The sequence below is a fragment of the Schistocerca cancellata genome, chromosome 1, assembly GCF_023864275.1.
Source record: "Schistocerca cancellata isolate TAMUIC-IGC-003103 chromosome 1, iqSchCanc2.1, whole genome shotgun sequence".
Lineage (NCBI taxonomy): Eukaryota > Metazoa > Arthropoda > Insecta > Orthoptera > Acrididae > Schistocerca > Schistocerca cancellata.
Genome location: NC_064626.1, coordinates 1,003,807,471 through 1,003,828,549, shown reverse-complemented (window position 1 = coordinate 1,003,828,549; position 21,079 = coordinate 1,003,807,471).

The window sequence follows — 21,079 nt, the reverse complement described above, 5'->3', positions numbered from 1 at the left end:
GTAATTCACAACCGCGCTACAGTGATAGTGGTGTCGATACAAAGCAGCGCAATGGCAACGATAAACAAAGCAAATGGTTCAAATGGCTCTGAGCACTATGGGACTAAACTTCTCAGGTCATCAGTCCCCTAGAACTTAGAACTACTCAAACCTAACTAACCTAAGGACACCACACACATCCATGCCCGAGGCAGGATTCGAACCTGCGACCGCAGCAGCAGCGCGGTTCCGCGCCTAGAACCGCTCGGCCACAGCGGCCGGCCTCCTGTACAACAACACCCATTATTACGGTCATACAGACGGCGTTCCGATGGCTCCACCTGCTGAAAAAATATTTAGGGAGAATTTTGAGGATATTGCATAAAACACGGTCCTATTAAAGCCTAGATATATTTTCCGATACGTTGACGACGCGCTCGTCAATTAGCCCCACGGACGTGAAAAACTTAACGAATTCTTGGAACATCGCAGCAGCATAGTAGTAACATTCAATTCACTACGGAAGTAAACGAAAAAAAAAGTCGAGGCGTTGTCCTTCGACGTCCTCGCCCGCCACAAACGAGTTTGATGTCATGGCCACAGCGTCTACAGAAAACCTACGCTCACCGATCCCTGCTTGCATGCCATCATCACCCGGCACAGAAACGCACTGTACTGCACGAACTGGTACATCGTGTAAGAACGATATCAGACATCGATAACGTGCTCCATAAGCTGAGTCACCGACTGCAACGTTCACCAAACAAATAAAGTAATCTCGAAAAAAAGTCACTCTGTAAGACCACTGACGAAGAGCACTAAAAGATACCTGCTTGTTTGACAATCTGTGACTCCGTGTCGGGCAAGATAAACCGCCTGCTGGAGAGACAAAAACCAAATCAATCTGTAGGCCTCCGACTATTACTGAGGCCATTTGAAGACGCAGCAAGCCACAGAACACGTGGGATCTACTAGATACCTTGCTAGTGTGGCCAATCTCGCGTCGGACAAATAGTGCGCACCGAAGAAGAACGCAGGAAGGATCATAAAAATTTTGTTGGCAATGCTACACTGAAAAAACCGCTTTACCTGAGTGTGCTCTGGAAAACTGTTACACGTCAAATCTGTCGAAACTTTGTCATGGCTTGCACTAACAGCTTCTTCTACTGTGTACTTAAAAAAAACATTGAAATAAAAATCGCCGATAACACACTAAATAATAGGCGGCCTGCAGCATTGCGAGGCGTGGGATCCAGCGACCGTGATTGCGTATTCAGCGTGTGCCCATAATTGATATGACGATGCGGTGAGCACCAGTGACGTCACAGCAAGAATAGCGAGCCGCACGGGAAAGAAAAGCCGTGGCGCGTACGTCACAGCACGTGACACTGCAGGTCTTACGAGCGCCAGCAGCCATCTCCGACGGGTAGCAAATAACTATTTCAGACGAGTTTTATAATTCTTGACTGCACGTTTAAAAACATGCAAGCTCTCGACAGCACACGACAAAGTTAAGCTGTTTTATGGGTACCTTTTCAATTACTTGTTGATTTCCTGTGGGCCCTGCACGGAGCCGAGCGTTCGTGAAGAGTGGCGGATGAGCCGATTAGTGTAGTGTCACAAGTTCGTTGCGGGGCTTGTGTTTCTCGTAGGTCTCACCGCAGCTAGAGTTTGAAGAGCGTACCAGCAACCTGTCAGCGGTCATTCTACTTGGTTGTGGCCTAGGAGAAAGAAAGATCACGGCATTTTAACCACTAGACGAGGCTGGAAACCGAAGAACATTTTACTGACTATTATAACTAGAGACTTTGTACTATAACATTATAATTTTTGATAACTATTCAGCTGCTATGTGATGAGAAAAAATATTTTGATTATCATTCACCATAGAGAATGACGGTCATCCACAATTTTTACTGTAACTGTTTTATGATTAGAAAGGGAATCGTTCTGATGTTGAATAAAGTTTACTGAAACGAGTGTAGTAGATCTGCAAGACCTGAAGTTGTTATGGGCACCAGCAATTACTATTCGCCCCACTTCAGCTGACAATTACCGAATACGACCTGTTTATGCGTAAATGGTTCAAAAAATGTTTCAAATGGCTCTGAGCACTATGGGACTTAACTTCTGAGGTCATCAGTCCCCTAGAACTTAGAACTACTTAAAGCTAACTAACCTAAGGACATTTCACACATCCATGCCCAAGGCTTGATTCGAACCTGCGACCATAGCGGTCACGCGGTTCCAGACTGAAGCGCCTAGAACCGCTCGGCCACACCGGCCGGCTATGCGTAAATGTATCAGTACTTCTACTTGTGTTAGTCGGATAATTCTTGCCTTGACATCCTTCAAAATGTAAATCGCTCAATCACGCAAATTCCTTTTAAGTGTAAAGAATGGCCGATTATTCAGGCACTGTCTCTGGCGTTATGTATATCTCGTCGTATCTTCCTTAGACGCGGTGGTGCAGTTGGTAAATGTCACACAATAAGTCAAAAGGTTTGGCATTGCATCCCCGGTCGATTCTAGTTTTTTTCTGTCACCTACCGCTTCCTCCATCTTTGGAAAAGATTTACTGACGCGAAAAATGGCATTTTACATCGTGGTTTGGTGTCCACCGTAAATTGTTGTAGCTGCCGCCCGTCACTTATCGACCTTAATAACAGTGAAAAATTAAACCGCTTGTACCAGATGGAAATTTGGGAAAAGCAATCGTCACCGAAGTTAATCTGTCGGTAAAGAGGGAGGAAGGGTTACATTTAAATAAAAGGAAAAATGCAAATGAAATTGGTGGAAATTAATTTTGAAAAAGGGTTAAGTTAATAAAGAAAGTAAATGTGCGGTCGTTACGTTAACAATTAACTGACGTTAATTAGATATTTGAGATTTGGGGAAAATTACGATTACCAGTCCTATGGACAACTACTATAATAACTGATAAAGAAAGGTTAATGCACATATAATTAGCACTAAAAGCGTGGCAACTGAAGGTTGACACGTGTTGTGTGAAAACTGAATGTTTGTCAGAAGTAATAAATTCCCCTACACTCTGAAATGAATTAATAAAAAAAATTAATAAAATCGGAAAATTGAGAGTTAATTTAGTGACTGAAATTAATACTGAACTTTGTTTCTGAAGCATTACGAAATTAAATTAAATAAGGTTAGTCTTGGGCTGCCTCAACAATCATCTCAAAAGCAACTTGAATCTATGCAATTTAGAAATAAGAGATTTATCTTTGAACTTGAATTAAATGATTTTGAACAATTAACAATAGTAAAATTTAGTATGTACGAAGCTGAGCTGCAGTTACAAGTAAGCTAAAATATGGTAACAAAACTCGCACTCTTAATTTGTGCTTGTGTAATCTAAATATAGTTCTGTTTGGTTATTGTAGCCAGCTATGAATACTTTAACTGAACTTTGAAATTAATGCAGTGAAATGGAATGATATTACTTTAATGCTGGCATTTGAATTTCAACGACACTCGGGTTCATTTCGGAAAAGGAATGGACCCTGCTTGGTAATGCAATTGGGACAAGGAGCAAAAAAGGTTCATGCTAAGTTGCTGTATCTTAGTGATGCAAATGGAACAGTTTGAAAAGCTGAGGTCTGCCATACAGTTCTAAAACTTGACATGCTTTCAGTCTTACTTGTTGGTTGATTGAAGGTTTGAAATCGTCGATCGAGGATGTGGCGACAATCACTTATTGTCGGCCGTCGCTGTTGCAGAAGCTGGATGTTGGCGCGCCTTCTTCTCGACACGGTCACCAGGCGAAACGGCCTCTTGATGTGTGACAGCTAATGTTTCCCGTGCCAGAAACTATCATAGCAAGTCGAGTGCAATTACATGCTGCCAAACCTTGGAAGTGCGGCAACTCGCGGGAGCGTCACTCAACACACCTGCTCCACCGCCCTACTCCAGCCAGACTCTGGTCTGCCCGCGCTCCACGCGGCAGAGTTAACACTACCGAAGATCCTAAACACTTTGGTTCTCCACACGACGTATCGATGTAATCTTTCGATAGCATAGTTTTCCCTAGGCAAGACCCAGCGTAAAAATACAAATAATATTTACAAAACAAACAAATTATGGTTCAAATGGCTCTGAGAACTATGGGACTTAACATCTATGGTAATCAGTCCCCTAGAACTTAGAACTACTTAAACCTAACTAACCTAAGGACATCACACAACACCCAGTCATCACGAGGCAGAGAAAATCTCCGACCCCGCCGGGAATCGAACCCGGGAACCCGGGCGCGGGAAGCGAGAACGCTACCGCACCACCACGAGCTGTGGACAAACCAATTATACATGGACATAAATTCATATATGGGAGACACAGAAATGTCATTTCTTCAGGTAACAAAATAAAGAAGAAATTTATAGTACAATAGATGGAAATAGGAGGATATGCATTTCCGGCATTACAGCTGGATGCATTAGTTCAAAGGGCGAATGATGGCGTCGACGTACCACTTCCAATAGGAGCGTGCCCAGTAAAGGTGTTCAAAATTTAGATCACGTTTCTGGGCTGATACTACTTTACATTAATTTTTTTGTGCTTGACTTATGAAATAGACGTTATTGCGTCTGATATTTATTGGTGGCGAATTTTTAACAAAATGACGTATCTGTGAAGAAAATTCAAAGCTAATATATCTGTGTCCAGATGTCTTTTATATTCACCAATCAATAGGAGACACGTTGACGTTTATTTTTGTTTATTCGAAATAGTGATGTTTTAGTGTGACGAATAACGAGTTTGCTTTTGATATTCTGGCATTTTAAGGTGCTTAGCTTATTTTACAACTAGATTTCCTTGCGATGTTCTAGCTCAAAATTTAAACGGACTAATACATTACACATAAGCTACTGAAAAATCACATCAAAACTGATTCTCAGGCTACGTAAAGGAGAAACCAAAATTTTAAAGGTATGAAGTAATTCGACTGCATAAATAGAAACACCCAAACTGTAAGCAGCTCTGTCAGATTTCTAAATGCCTTATACTATAAGGGGTTCAGAGCTTTCTATACGTAATATAGACCAATGACAGCGAGCATTTGCAAGTTAACACACAATGTTCTAGCTCCAGCTTTATTCTATAGAACACGTTCCACTTGAGTTAGGGAAATCACCAGTTACATATTGTTGTTTCAAATTATACTATTAGTTATCCTGTGTAAGTCGAACCGTAGGGCAGCGTGAGACTTGCGAAGAGGTTTTCTGCTATAAGATCCAAATGAAGCAAAGGGGACAGATCCTATCATCTCACAGATTCTGACTGAGCAAGATGACGCAGTCCTCAGGCACTGCATTCGCATTGTAAAGGTCCAGGGTTCAGTTCTCCGTTAAGGTATACGGATTTATGTTTTCGATTTCTCCTTTCTCGTATCTTCCTAAACCGAGCTTACGATTACTGTTTAATGACCTCATTGTCGGTAGGACGTTGTCTTACACTTCCTTCTTATATAACTCTGCAAAAATTTTGCAGTGTTCTTTCATTGACCTCCCAAGGTCCAGATTCTGAAACAAAGATTTAAATGAGCACGTACCACTGCATCCAACTAGATTTACATACGACATGCTAATAACAAATGTGAAAGCGCAGTGAAACTGCCGACGGCGAGAGATAAATCTCGTTAATAGCTCTCACACAGTCATCTGAGGTAAAAGCTGCGTATTTGCTGAAACAAGATGCCTGAAGGTCAGAGTTGCACGTGTTTTATCTAGGGCCTTTTTTTTATGTTCCGTATGAAGATCCTGAGAACTGAATTTCTTAACCTCATTGTGCCTTGGGGCGCAGCTGCGATGAATTTTTTAAAATGATTTTATGATGCATTCAGCTGGCATTTTCCTTATTTAATACGGGATTGCACAATTTAGGCTTTAGCCCATTTTCAAGTATGTTACAGAAGATCTATTAATGGTACATTGTGCCATATACGCGTTTGCTTCTGTATTGTTACTGACTGCATGTTGTTGTTGCTGTGGTCTACAGTGCTGTGGTCTACTAGTTTGATGCAGCTCTCCAGGCTACTCTTGTTTTGTGTAAGCCCCTTCATCTCCGAATAACAACTGCAAGCTACGTCCTTCTGAATCTGCTTACTGTATTTATCCCTTGGTCGCTCTCTACGACTGTTAACACTCTCCCACTTTTGCTCAACACCTCCTCATTAGTTACGTAATCTACACACCTAATCTTCAGCATTCTGCTGTATCACCACGTTTCAAAAGCTTCTGTTTGCTTCTTGTCTAAATCGTTTATTGCCCATGTTTCACTTCCATACATGGCTACACTCTATATGAATACACTATGTGATCAGAAGTATCCGGACACCCCAAAACCGTACGTTTCTCATAATGGGTACATTGTGCTGTCATCAACTGCCTGGTACTCCATATCAGCGACCTCAGTAGTCATTCGACATCGTGAGAGAGCAGAATGGAACGCTCCGCGGAACTCACGGACTTCGAACGTGGTCAGGTGATTGGGTGTCACTTGTGTCATACGTCTGTACACGTCTGTACGCGAGATTTTTACACTCCTAAACATTCCTAGGTCCACTGTTTCCGATGTGATAGTGAAGTCCAAACGTGGAGGGACTCGTACAGCACAAAAGCGTATAGTCCGGCCTCGTCTATTGACTGACAGAGACCGCCGACAGTTGAAGAGGGTCGTAATATGTAATAGGCAGACATCTATCCAGGCCATCAAACAGGGATTCCAAACTGTCAGGATCCACTGCAAGTACTACGACAGTTAGGCGGGAGGTGAGAAAACTTGGATTTCATGGTCGAACGGCTGGTCATAAGCCTCACATAACGCCGGTAAATGCCAAACGAGGCCTCGCTTGGTGTAAGGAGCATATACATTAGACAACTGAACAGTGGAAAAACGTTGTGTGGAGTGACGAATCACGGTACACAGTGTGGCGATCCGATGGCAGGGTGTGGGTATGGCGAATGCCCTGTAAACGTCATCTGCCAACGTGTGTAGTGCCAACAGTAAAATTCGGAGGCAATGTTGTTATGGTATGGTGGTGTTTTTCATGGAGGGGGCTTGCACCCTTTGATGTTTTGCGTGGCACTATCACAGAATAGGCATAAATTGATGTTTTAAGCACCTTCTTGCTTCTCACTGTTGGAGAGCAATTCGGGGATGGCGGCAGCACCTTTCAACACGATCGAGCACCTATTCATAACGCACGGCCTGTTGCAGAGTGGCTACACGACAATAACATCTCTGTAATGGACTGGCCTGCACAGAGTCTTGACCTGAATCCTGTAAGACACTTTTGGGATGTTTAGGAACGCCGACTTCGTGCCTGGCCTCACCGACAGACATCGATACCTCTCCTCAGGGCAGTACTCCGTGAAGAATGGACTGCCATTCCCCAAAAAACCTTCCAACAGCTGGCTGAACGTATGCCTGCAAGAATGGAAGCTGTTATCAAGGCTAAGGGTGGGCCAGCACCGTACTGAATTCCAGCATTACCGATGGAGGGCGCCACGAAATTGTAAGGATTTTCAGCGAGGTGTCTGGATGCTTTTGATCACATAGTGTACTTTCAGAAACGACTTCCTGACACTTAAATCTACGTAGGTTAGAACTGAAATACTGGAAACACTGCTTTGGAGACACTATGCAATGCCATCTACCTCCGAGAAAATGGACTCGCCCGTCCCACGCCACCGGAGTGCGCACAGTCGAGGGAAATTCAGTCACTTGTGAGCGAGCGGTCTCACGTAACGGTGTCACTATGTTTTCGAAACAGGAACAACCGAGTTGGATCAAGATCGAATGTGCCAGAGGTCGTACAGCACGACAGTGTCATCAAGGTCTTCAAGAGGCGTGCGGAGAATCGGCATTCCCGTACAGAACAGTGGCGCGTTGGGTAAAAGCCTTCAACGAAGGTCGGCAAACTGTGGCATACATGCATCGGGCAGGTCGTCCTCGCGTCTCTGAAGAAGTGCACGCTGTTGCCGCGTTAGAGGACAGTGATCGACGCCATACGATTCGTGAGCTCGCCCACGAAACCGGATTAGCGCATACGAGAGTGCATCGCATCCTAGGCATGCGAAAAATTGCATCACGATGGTTTCCGCATGACTTGACAGAAATGTAGAAATGGATGCGTTACGACGCTGATCAGCCACTCTTGGAGCGCTATGAACACGAAGGAGAGGCTTTCTTACGCCGTATCGTAACACTGTATGAGAAATGGGCCACATCGTACGAGCCAAGACTGAAACGCCAATCCAACTAATGGCGTCATTATGGGTCGCTGCGAAAGTCGAAAGTGCGTCAGAGCCCCAGTGTGATGAAAGTTGTGATTCTCTTTTACGACTGTGATCGTCTTATCCTAACGCATTACGTTCCTCCACGGCAGACCGTCAATGTACAGTATTACTGTTTGTTTTTGGAGCATCACTTGCCACCAGCTTTGCGAAAGAAGCGGCGACACTTCCTGCGCAACCCACCGATCATTTTGCACGACATCGCGTGGGCGCATACAGCGCACGCTGTGGCTGCTCTGTTCGGTCGATGGGATTGGGATGTACTGTACCATCCACCATACTCCCCGGAATTCAGTCCTTGTCACTTTGATTTGATTCCAAAGATGAAGGAACCACTTCATGGCATTCGCTTCAGAACTGTTCCAGAGATTCGACAGGCAGTACACCGCTCCATTCTCACCGTCAACAGAAAGGCTCTGCCAACGGTATACTACGCCTTCCACATCTCTGGCAACGGGTTCTACACAACGCTGCTGACTACTTTGAAGGACAGCAACAGGTGCAAACATGTAACTCTTTTGTCAATAAATAGTTGCCACTATTTAAGTTCCAGCCCTCGTATACTCAGTGTTAACAAATTTCTCTTCTTCAGAAACTCTTTATTGTCTTTGCCAGTCTACATTTTATATCCTCCCTACTTCGACCATCATCAGTTATTTTTCTGCGCAAATAGCAAAACCCTTCTGTTACTTTTAGTGTCTCGTTTTCTAACCTAATCCACTTAGCATCACCTGATTTGTATTGTTCACCTCATACCCTCTTGTCTAGACGCTGTTCATTCCGTTCAACGGCTCTTCCAGGTGTCTAATGTCTCAGACATTGTGTAATTGACTGACTGCATGTAACTGTCATACAATAAATTGGAATTATTCTTTTATTATTCTGGGAACACGTTACTTTCCAGGGGTTGTTTGATGACAGTTTATATGCAGTCATAATTACAACACAGGACATACATCTACCTCCACATAATGTAGTATTAACGAATCTTCTGTAAAATACTTGAAAAAGGGAAAAATTGAAAATGTGTGGTAAGGTCTTATGGGACTAAACTGTTGAGGTCACAGCCATGCCCGAGGGAGGACTCGAACCTCTGACGGGGGCAGCCTCGCGGACCGTGACAAGACGCCTCAGACCACAAGGCTACCCCACGCGGCTTGAAAAAGGGCTAAGGGTGAAACTCTACAAATTGTACATCAAATAAAGAAAATGTCGGCGGAAGGCATCACAAAATCATTTAAAGAATATTTTCAATTTTTCCTAGTGTTAACGTAGACTGGAGAGAGTTAAAAAGTGACGAAAGACGACAGTTGATGGTAAATCCCGAGAAAATAGAGGAAATGTGGTACAAGTGTTAAAATTCCGATAATCCGCTTTAACCCCGTTAACAACTGTACATGATCCAACAGTGGGTAAATGTTGCACTAGAAACAGAGCGCGTGAAACACATCGGAGATGAGGAGAACACTTCCGCAGTTTTGTGACGCAAGCGCGCTACGTGTAGGGGAAGATACGGCCGGGTCGGAGCAACGATCTTGGCACCGGTTGCGAAAGAGCAGGCGATCGGCACGCGCCTGCGCAGTCGCGCCACGCCACGCCACGACACACGGCTGCCCCCCGTCTATCCGCCGCGGCCGCCACAGCCCGACTCGTCCGCTCTGACCTCTACGTCACGGAGCGACCAGTCCACATCCTGGTCTACCGAACAGTAGCCGAGGCCTATTTTTTGAATACAGTCCACCGTTCATCCTCTACAGCTCTCTCAAGTACAACGGAAGTTGTTCATAGTTCTCTTAATACATTTCCTATCCTCCGTCTCCTCTTCTTATCAGTATTTTTCGAACGTCTGTGTCCTCATCGCTTTTGCGGAGAACCCCCTTATTTCTTACCAGTACGCCTAATTTTTTTCATTCTTTTGTAGCATCACATGTCAAACACTTCGGTTCTCTCCTGGTTTTCCCACAGTCCATGATTCACTACTGTAAAATGCCGTGTCCGTCAAACGTTGTTGTTGTTGTGGTCTTCAGTCCTGAGACTGGTATGATGCAGCTCTCCATGCTACTCTATCCTGTGCAAGCTTCTCCATCTCCCAGTACCTACTACAGCCTACATCCTTCTGAATCTGCTTAGTGTATTTATCTCTTGGTCTACCTCTACGATTTTTACCCTCTACGCTGCCCTCCAATGCTAAATTTGTGATCCCTTGATGCCTCAGAACATGACCTACCAACCGGTCCCTTCTTCTTGCCAAATTGTGCCACAAACTTCTCTTCTCCCCAATTCTATTCAATACCTCCTCATTAGTTATGTGATCTACCCATCTAATCTTCAGCATTCTCCTGTAGCACCACGTTTCTAAAGCTTCTATTCTCATATTATCCAAACTATTTACCGTCCATGTTTCACTTCCATACATGGCTACAGTCCATACAAATACTTTCAGAAACGACTTCCTGACACTTAAATCTATACTCGATGTTAACAAATTTCTCTTCTTCAGAAACGCTTTCCTTGCCATTGCCAGTCTACATTTTATATCCTCTCTACTTCGACCATCATCAGTTATTTTGCTCCCCAAATAGCAAAACTCCTTTACTACTTTAAGTGTCTCATTTCCTAATCTAATACCCTCAACATCACCCGACTTAATTCGACTACATTCCATTATCCTCGTTTTGCTTTGTTGATGTTCATCTTAGATCCTCCTTTCAAGACACTGTCCATTCCGTTCAACTGCTCTTCCAAGTCCTTTGCTGTTTCTGACAGAATTACAATGTCATCGCCGAACCTCAAAGTTTTTATTTCTTCTCCATGGATTTTAATACGTAATCCGAATTTTTCTTTTGTTTCCTTCACTGCTTGCTCAATATACAGATTGAATAACATCGCCGCGCGAGACTAATCGAGCGGTCTAGGGCGCTGCAGTCATGGCTGTGCGGCTGATCCCGGCGGAGGTTCGAGTCCTTCCTCGGGCATGGGTGTGTGTGTTTGTCCTCAGGATAATTTAGGTTAACTAGTGTGTAAGCTTAGGGACTGATGACCTTAGCACTCAAGTCCCATAAGATATCACACACATTTTTTGAATAACATAGGGGAGAGGCTACAACCCCGTCTCACTCTTTTCCCAACCACTACTTTCCTTTCGTGCCCCTCGACTCTTATAACTGCCATTCTCAGAAATTACTTTCTCAGAGTAAGATACACCTATACTGCGAAAGCCACCTTGCGGTGTGTGGCAGGGGTTACTTGGTGTACCGCTGTCAATTCCACCTTCTCCTCTTTCAATCACGAGTACTCCATTATTAGAACGATCGTTGGTAGGCCTCAGTGTGGCGAATTCTCTAATTTTATCTTCAAGGTCTTTTTACGAGATCTACGTAGGACGAATCAATATACACTTTAAGACAAAAAGGAATACGACTCACCACGAAGGAATTATCCGAATGGGACGGTAATCGGTAGATGTGATGTCCAGGCACAAACAAACAAATGATTACAGATTCAGTAGGGTTGAATGATTCATTCAAGCTACACAAACAGAGAAAGTCAGGAACGCGTTGGCCAGCCTCTGGCCTTTATGCAAGAGTTGGTACACTTGTTGGACGGCCTCCTAAAGGGGTATCGTGCCAAAATGTGTCATTTGCCGCGTTAGGTGGTCAAAATCCCGAGATGGTTGGCGCACCCTGCCCATAGTGCTCTAAACGACCTGACCTGGGGAAAGATCCAGCGACCTTGCTGTCAAATGTAGGGTTTCCAAGCACGAAGACAAGCAGTAGAATCCCTCGTCGGGTGCGAGCGTGCATTACCTTGCTGAAATATAAGCGCAAAGTGGCAAGACGTGAAGGACAACAAAACGGTGCGTACAATATTGTCGGCGTCCCTCTGTACCGCAGGGTGATGCGCTTGATAACCAAAGGAGATCCTGCTACGATAAGAAATGGCATCCCAGACCGCCAACCCTAGCTGTGGGCCATGTGGCGGCCGATAGTCAGGCTGGTATCCCAATGTTGTTCGGAGTGACTCCAGGCAGGTCTTTGCTCGCCGTCAGCGCTTAGTTCGAAGTGGCACTCATCCCTGAATACAGTTCTGCTCCCGTGAATGAGATTCCAGGTTGAAGATGTGTCTGGAGACGCTCCGGATAGCGGTGGGATATTGGCCTGAATGTCGCACGTCATACGGCCCACAATCAGGTCAGATGATCTGAGGACCACTTTGGTTGTCATCCGCGGCACCCTTACAGCACAGCAGTAAGGCGACGATATTCTACGCCCCGTTTTGTTGCAAGCCATACTGGACCTACATTTCAGCAGGATAATAGATAATGCCCACCCACACATAGCCACTGTTTCTACCGCTTGTCTTTGTGCTTGCCGAACCCTATGTTGGCCAGCAACAACCCCAGATCTCTCTCCAATTGAGAACGTTTGGAGCGTTGTGGGCAGGGCCCTCCAACCATCTCGGGACTTTGACGATGTAATGCGCAAATTGGGCATAATGTGGGCACGATATCCCTCAGAAGAACATCCAACAACTCTATCAATCGATTCCAAGCCGATTATCTGCTTGTATAAGGGCCACAGGTGGACCAGAGCATGATTGATTTGCTCAATTTGTGAAGCCCTTTCTCTTGAATGAATAATACAGTTTTTCTGAAATTATAATAATTTCTTTGTCTGTACATGTAAATAGGCAATTTTATTATCGTTCGGATAATTCCTTCGTGGTGCGTCGTTTCTTAAACAAATACCGTCCGCACTAGCGGAATGTTACGTGATACCACGTACTTATACGTTTGTGACTACTACAGCGCCATATATCACAAAACGAAAAAAGTGGTCCAACTAAAACATTCATATTTCTTTACGTACTACACTAATATGTAATAAAAAATGGGGGTTTCTATTTAAAAAAAACGCAGTTGATACCCGTTTGACCTAAGGCTGCGCCATATAACAGGCCAACCATAGTGCCATCTGGTTTCCCCCTTTAAGCTAGACAAGTTTTGTTCTCTGTAGTTTTTTCGTTTGACGCTTATTTCGTGAGATAGTTGGCCCGGTCACTATCAATGGACCACCCTGTATATGTAAAACATTCTCCGTTTCCTTGCCGCGTCAATTCGGGATAATATCTCGAGCTTTCGATGTTTTGAACACGTTGGTATATAGAGCAAAAACTATTACTGACGAGGACCACTTGAAGTCCGAAATTAACTACCTTAAGTACGTGTTCCCGAAGAATGGCTATGGTGCACGCTATATAAAGGCAGCGTTCTCCAAAAAAAGGATACGTGAAAATGCTTCACACTCACAGGATGAAACACTGATTGCGGTTCTTCTTTTTTTGTGGCGCTATATCCAGCAAAATAGGAAGAGTCCTGGGTAGACGGGATATAAGACCGAATTTTCGTCCTCCTAAGAAAATTAAGGAGATGTTGCGCCCTGTTAAGGAGAATCTCGGCCTCAGGATACCTTGAATTTATAATATTCCCTGTGAGTGTGGAAGCAATTATATAGATCTGACCATTCGTACCGTTTCCGACCGCTGTGCAGAACACCAACGACATATTAAAAATAGATAACTGGAGAAATTGGCAATTGTGGAGCACACCCTCACGAGCAAACATAAAATACTGTTCGATGAAAAAAAAAAATTCTGTACCATGCCTCCACATATTGAAATTCTGTTATCGAGGAGGCTGTTAAAATAAGAATAAGCGAGAGGAACTTTAATCGTGACAGCGGATACTACTTGAGCGGTGCATGGAAACGAGCGCTCGATGCAGAGAAGCAGCAGAGACATTCCTTCCAAGGTTTACGTTCCAACGGAAGCGGTGGCGCCACCTACGCAGACACTGACACCGCCTGCGACAGCAGTACGTAATCGCCGACCAATCACAAGCCGACCAATCACAAGCCGACCAATGAGAAGCCGTCCACGGGCTGTAAAAGACCACCACAGCAGCAGTGAAGACAGTCAGTTGCTCCTGACTATGGCATTGGAGGCTATTATCGAAAGCTCGAGATTTTATCACGACTTGAGGTGGCAAAAAAAAAAAAAAATGTAGCAGAACGGCTCTCTTGCTGCACCTGCCACTGGAGTTGGTTGAACATCTCAGTGCTATAAATGGAGGAAGATATATTAGTATCGAATCACGAATCTTAACCTGTGCTGTGCCTACCCTGTTTCGTATGGAGTAGTTGACTGGATTATAGGTTACACACAAGGCGTACGCTAGCTGCAGAGTGCCTACTCCATGCCACTTCTCGTGGGCATCACCAGTGGAAAAGGACGGCTAGCATTCGCAGTAAGTGTCAGCAAACGGTTTATGTTTAACAGTAGTTACTGAGCGAGGTGATGCAGTGGTTAGCACACTGGACTTGGATTTTGAAGGAAGATGGTTCAAATCCACACCTGGTCGACCATCCATATTAACATTTCCCATGATTTCCCTAAATCGCTTCAGGAAAATTTCAGGACAGTTCCTTCTAAAGGACACGACTGATATCCTTCCCCATTTTTGAAACATTCGAGCTTGTGCTCCATCTCTGATGATCTCGATATCGACGGATCGTTAAATCCTAATCTTCTTTTCCTTTCCTTCCTTCCATCTGTTACCCAGGACGTTTGATGCTAAGCCTTCGAAACATCCGGTGCGTTTTGTGAAAAGTAATGGTCCCATAACACTGCTGTGGCGTACACCTGAAGTCACCTTCATCTCTGAAGATTTCTCCCCATTGTGAAGAACGTGCTGTGTTCTGTTTGGTATAAACTCTTCAAACCAGTCACAAAATTGGTATGATATTCCGCATACTTTTGTTCTTTGGGTGGCAGTGCGGAACCGTTTTGAACACAAAAAACAGGGCATGAACCTGGACGACGGTCTCTACTGTTTTCTGGCTCTCGTCAGTCGTTTCACACGCTCACGCTTTTCGGTATCCTTGTTGATTCCTACAGAAGAGATTTTCGGTCTCCAGAAATATCATTTTTTTTGTGTGTGTCATCAGCCTTTTGACTGGTTTGATGCGGTCCGCTACGAATTCCTCTCCTGCGCCAACTTCTTCATCTCAGAGTAGCACTTGCAACCTACGTCCTCAATCATTTGATGGATATATTCCAACCTGTCTCCCTCTACAGTTTTTGCCCACCAGCTCCCTCTAGTACCATGGAAGTTATTCCCTGATGCCTTAACACATGTCCTATCATCTTGTGCCTCCTCCTTTTCAGTGTTTTCTACATATTCCTTTCCTCTTGGATTCTGCTTAGAACCTCCTCGTTGCTTGCCCTATCAGTCCACCTAATTTTCAACATTCGTCTTCAGCATTACGTTTCAAATGCTTCGGTTCTCTTTCTGTTCCGGTTTTCCTACAGTCCATGCTTCACGCCCATACAACGCTGTGCTCCAAACGTACATTATCAGAAAATCATTTCTGCTACTTCTCATTACTTTGGTCTTTCTACGATTTACTCTCTGTCAGTATTCTGTACTCATTAGGCTGCTCATTCCATTAAACAGGTCATGTAATAATTCCTCATTTCACTGGGGAAAGCAATATCATCAGCGAATCGTATCATTGAAATCCTTCCACTTTGAATTTTAATTCCACTTCTGAACCATTCTTTCATTTCTATCATTACTTCTACAATATACAGATTGAACAGTAGGGGCGAAAGATTACATCAATGTCTTACACCCTTTTTAATACAAGCACTACATTCTTTCTCGTCCACTCTTATTATTTCCTCTTGGCTCTTGTACATATTGTATATTATTGCATATTATCGTCTCTCCCTATAGCTAACCCCAATTTTTCTCAGAATTTCGAACATCTTGAACCACTTTTTACGTCAACAAATCCTATGAACGTGTCGTGATTTTTCTTTAGTCTTGCTGCCGTTATCAACCGCAACCCCTTTACCTTTTCTAAAGCGAAATAGATCATCATCTAACACATCCTCAATTTTCTTTTCCATACTTCTGTATATTATTCTTGTCAGCGACTTGGATGCATGAGCTGTTAAGCTGACTGTGCCATAATTCTCGCACTTGTCAGCTGTTGCAGACTTCGGAATTGTGTGGATGGTATTTTTAGGAAAGTCAGATAGTATTCGCCAGACTAATATTTTACACACCAACGTGAATAGTCGTTTTGTTGCCATTACCCTCAATGATTTCAGAATTTCTGATGGAATGTTACCTATCCCTTCTTCCTTATTTGATCTTAAGTTCCCCAAAGCTGTTTTAAATTCTGATTGTAGTACAGGATCCCCCTTCTCTTCTAAATCGACTTCTGTCTCTTCTTGTATCACACCAGAAAAATCTTTCTCCTCAGAGAGGCCTTCAATGTACTTTCTCCTCTGCATTTAACAGTGGAACTCCCGTATCACGCTTAATGTTACCACCTTTGCTTTTAATTACACCGAAGATTGTTTTGACTTTTCTATATGCTGAGTTATTCCTTCCGACAATCACGTCTTTTTGATTTCTTCGAATTTTTCATGCAGTCATTTCGTATTAGTTTCCCTGCACTTCCTATTTATTTCATTCCTCATGGACTTCTGTTTAAATATTCGTAAATTTCCCTGTACACTTTTATACTTCCTTCTTTCATCGATCAACTGAAGTATTTCTTCTGTTACCCATGGTTTCTTTACAGTTACCTTCTTTGTACCTATGTTTTTCCTTCCAACTTCTGTGATTGTCCTTTTTATAGATGAACATTCCTCTTCAATCATACTGCCTGCTGAGCTATTCCTTAATGCTGTATCTACAGCCTTAGAGAACTTCTTTGCGGATTGATTCTTCCTGATAATCTCTTAAACTTCAGCCTACTCTTCATCACTACTACATTGTGATATGAGTCTACAACTTCTTCTGGTTACGTCTTATAATCCAATAGCTGATTTCGGTATCTCTGTCTGACAATGATGTAATCTAACTGAAATCTTCCCTATCACCTGCCCTTTTCCAAGCATATCTCCTCCTTTTGTGGTTCTTGAACAGAGTGTTCGCTATTACTAGCTAAAATTTATTACAGAATTCAGCATCATAAAAGGGCGTATAAAACTTGTTAAAAATTCTATAACAGAGCGATGTCAAACTTCTTTTGGCCAGAAATGTCCTCTTTCCGTAAACTAGTCCACTTTTTATGTTCACCTTGTTTCATTCGTAGTGTATTATTGTGCTTCTGTGATTGTAGAACTCCTCCACTTCATCTACTTCGTGATCCCCAATCCTGATGTTAAATTTATCACTGAACTCGTTTCTGCTGCTCCTCTCATTTTCATCTTTCTTCGATTTACTTTCAGTCCTTTGTGTGTTTTCTTTAGACACTTCATTCCAATCAACAGGTCCAGCAGTTTTTCCTCACTTTCCCTGAGGATAGCAATATCATTACCAAATGTTCTCAATGACATCCCCACAAATTTTAATCATACTTTTGAATCTTTAGTTCCATCATTTTTTTCCGATTTATAGCTGAAAAGTAGGGGCGACAGTCTACATTCCTGTCTTATACCCTTCGTAATCCGAATACCTCGTTCTTGATCTTCCGTTCTTATTTATCCCTCCTGCCGTACGTATTGTTTATTATTTGTTTTTTCCTGCCGTTTAAATCTATTTTCCTGAGAGCTTTCAACAGCTTGCAAAAAAAAAAAAAAAAAAAAAAATGGTTCAAATGGCTCTGCGCACTATGGGACAACATCTGAGGTCATGAGTCCCCTAGAACTTAGAACTACTTAAACCTAACTAACCTAAGGACATGAAACACATCCATGACCGAGGCAGGATTCGAACCTGCGACCGTAGCAGTCGCGCGGTTCCGGACTGAAGCGCCTAGAACCGCTCGGCCACCGCGGCCGGCGAACAGCTTGCACCTTTTTACGCTGTCTATCGTATTTCCTAGGTCGAAAAATGACAGGAGACTATCATTTTTCTTGAAGTTTGCTTCCATTACTAAGCTCAACGTCAGAAGTACCATTCTGGCACTTTTACCTTCATGAAAGCCAAACTGAATATCATGAAACAAATCAATTCTCTTTTCCATTATTCTGCATAATATTCTTGTCAGCGGTTTGCATGCAAGAGATAGTTCGCGCAGTTTTCTGCCTTTGCTATCTACAGAATTGCGTGGATGATATTTTTCGTAAAGCATCCACTTTCAACGAACAATTTGAAATTTTGTTCCCAGTTCCTCCCGTGATTTTAGAAATTCGGAAATAGTTTTGTATAAGCCTCCCCGCCTTATGGTAAATATTCTAAATCTCTGTTAAATTCTGACTCTAATAATGGATCCCCTATGTTTCGTATCGACTACCATTTCTTCGTATACCACTTCATCAGACATTTCCTCCTCATAGAGACCTTCTATCTGCTCTTCACACCTGTCTACTTTCTCCTATGTATTTAACAATGGAACTCCTCTTGCACTCTTATTGTCGGTACGTTTGCTTTTAGTTTCACCAACGGTGACTTATTTGTATGCTGAATGAGTCATGCTGACAACGATTTATTTCTCGATTTAATCACATTTCTCCTGGAGCCATTTCGCCTTGGTTTCCTAGCACTTCTTATTTATTGAGTACCTAATTTCAGCCTTTTCCAGGACATTTTTGTGCTTCCTTCTGTCGCCGGTCAGTTGAAGTATTTCCTAAGTTAACCAAGGTTTCTTAGCATTTAGGTTCCCTATACTTATCTTTGTTCAACATCTTTTTACAGACATCCATTCCTCTTTAACTGAATGTACTACTGTGGTACGTATCATGGCAGTATCTATAGCCATATAGAACTTAAAATGTACCTTATTATTTCTGAGTACTTCCGTATTCAACTTCTTTCCGCATTGATTCCTCCAGACCTTTCTCTCAATCTTCGCTGTACTCTACATCATCACTAAACTGGGATCAGAGTCTATATCTGCTCCTGGGTACATCTGACAATCCAATATCTAGTTTAGGACACTCTGTCGGACTGTGATGCAATCCATTAGGAATTTTCCCGTGTCTCTAGGCCGTTTCCAAGTAAACCTCCTCCTATTATGATTTTTGAACAGTGTATTCGCTATTACTAATTGTAATTTATTGTGATCAGTTAGTCTTTCTTCACTCTCCTGCAACCGTTTCCACATTCCCCTGTAACTCTGTCTTTTGTCATTTCTCCTACTACAGTATTCCAGTTACCAAAGGTTATTAGTTTTTCGTCTTCCTTAAGCTACTGAATTACTCGTTCAGAATCCTCATATACGTCCTTGGACGGTTATGTGTAAAAAATGCGCGTCTTGCTGCTGACACATCTGTTTCTATTGTGATTAACTACCTGCCAAAAGTAAGGCGGACTATAAATTAAGGTTTCATTATACTGAATTTGTATATCTGATGTTTTTTACGGTAGATGAGTTAAGGGTCACTGTTCTACATCTACATCTACATCCATACTCCGCAAGCCACCTGACGGTGCGTGGCGGAGGGTACCTTGAGTACCTCTATCGGTTCTCCCTTCTATTCCAGTCTCGTATTGTTCGTGGAAAGAAGGATTGTCGGTGTGACTCTGTGCGGGCTCTAATCTCTCTGATTTTATCCTCATGGTCTCTTCGCGAGATATACGTAGGAGGGAGCAATATACTGCTTGACTCCTCGGTGAAGGTATGTTCTCGAAACTTCAACAAAAGCCGGTACCGAGCTGCTGAGCGTCTCTCCTGCAGAGTCTTCCACTGGAGTTTATCTATCATCTCGTAACACTTTCGCGATTACTAAATGATTCTGTAACGAAGCGCGCTGCTCTCCGTTGGATCTTCTCTATCTCTTCTATCAACCCTATCTGGTACGGATCCCACACTGCTGAGCAGTATTCAAGCAGTGGGCGAACAAGCGTACTGTAACCTTCTTCCTTTGTTTTCGGATTGCATTTCCTTAGGATTCTTCCAGTGAATCTCAGTCTGGCATCTGCTTTACCGACGATCAACTTTATATGATCATTCCATTTTAAATCACTCCTAATGCGTACTCCCAGATAATTTATGGAATTAACTGCTTCCAGTTGCCGACATGATATATTGTAGCTAAATGATAAGGAATCTTTCTTCCTATGTATTCGCAGCACATTACGCTTGTCTACATTGAGATTCAATTGCCATTCCCTGCACCATGCTTCAATTCGCTGCAGATCCTCCTGCACTTCAGTACAATTTTCCATTGTTACAACCTCTCGATATACCACAGCATCATCCGCAAAAAGCCTCAGTGAACTTCCGATGTAATCCACAAGGTCATTTATGTATATTGTGAATAGCAACGGTGCTACGACACTGCCCTGCGGCACACCCGAAATCACTCTCACTTCGGAAGACTTCTCTCCATTGAGAATGACATGCTGCGTTATGTTATCTAGGAACTCTTCAATCCAATCACACAATTGGTCTGATAGCCCATATGCTCTTACTTTGTTCTTTAAACGGCTGTGGGGAACTGTATCGAACGCCTTGCGGAAGTCAAGAAACACGGCATCTACCTGGGAACCCGTGTCTATGGCCCTCTGAGTCTCGTGGACGAATAGCGCGAGCTGGGTTTTACACGATCGTCTTTTTCGAAACCCATGCTGATTCCTACAGAGTAGATTTCTAGTCTCCAGAACAGTCATTATACTAGAATATAATACGTGTTCCAAAATTCTACAACTGATAGACGTTAGAGATATAGGTCTATAGTTCTGCACATCTGTTCGACGTCTCTTCTTGAAAACGCGGATGACATGTGCCCTTTTCCAATCCTTTGGAATGCTACGCTCTTCTAGAGAC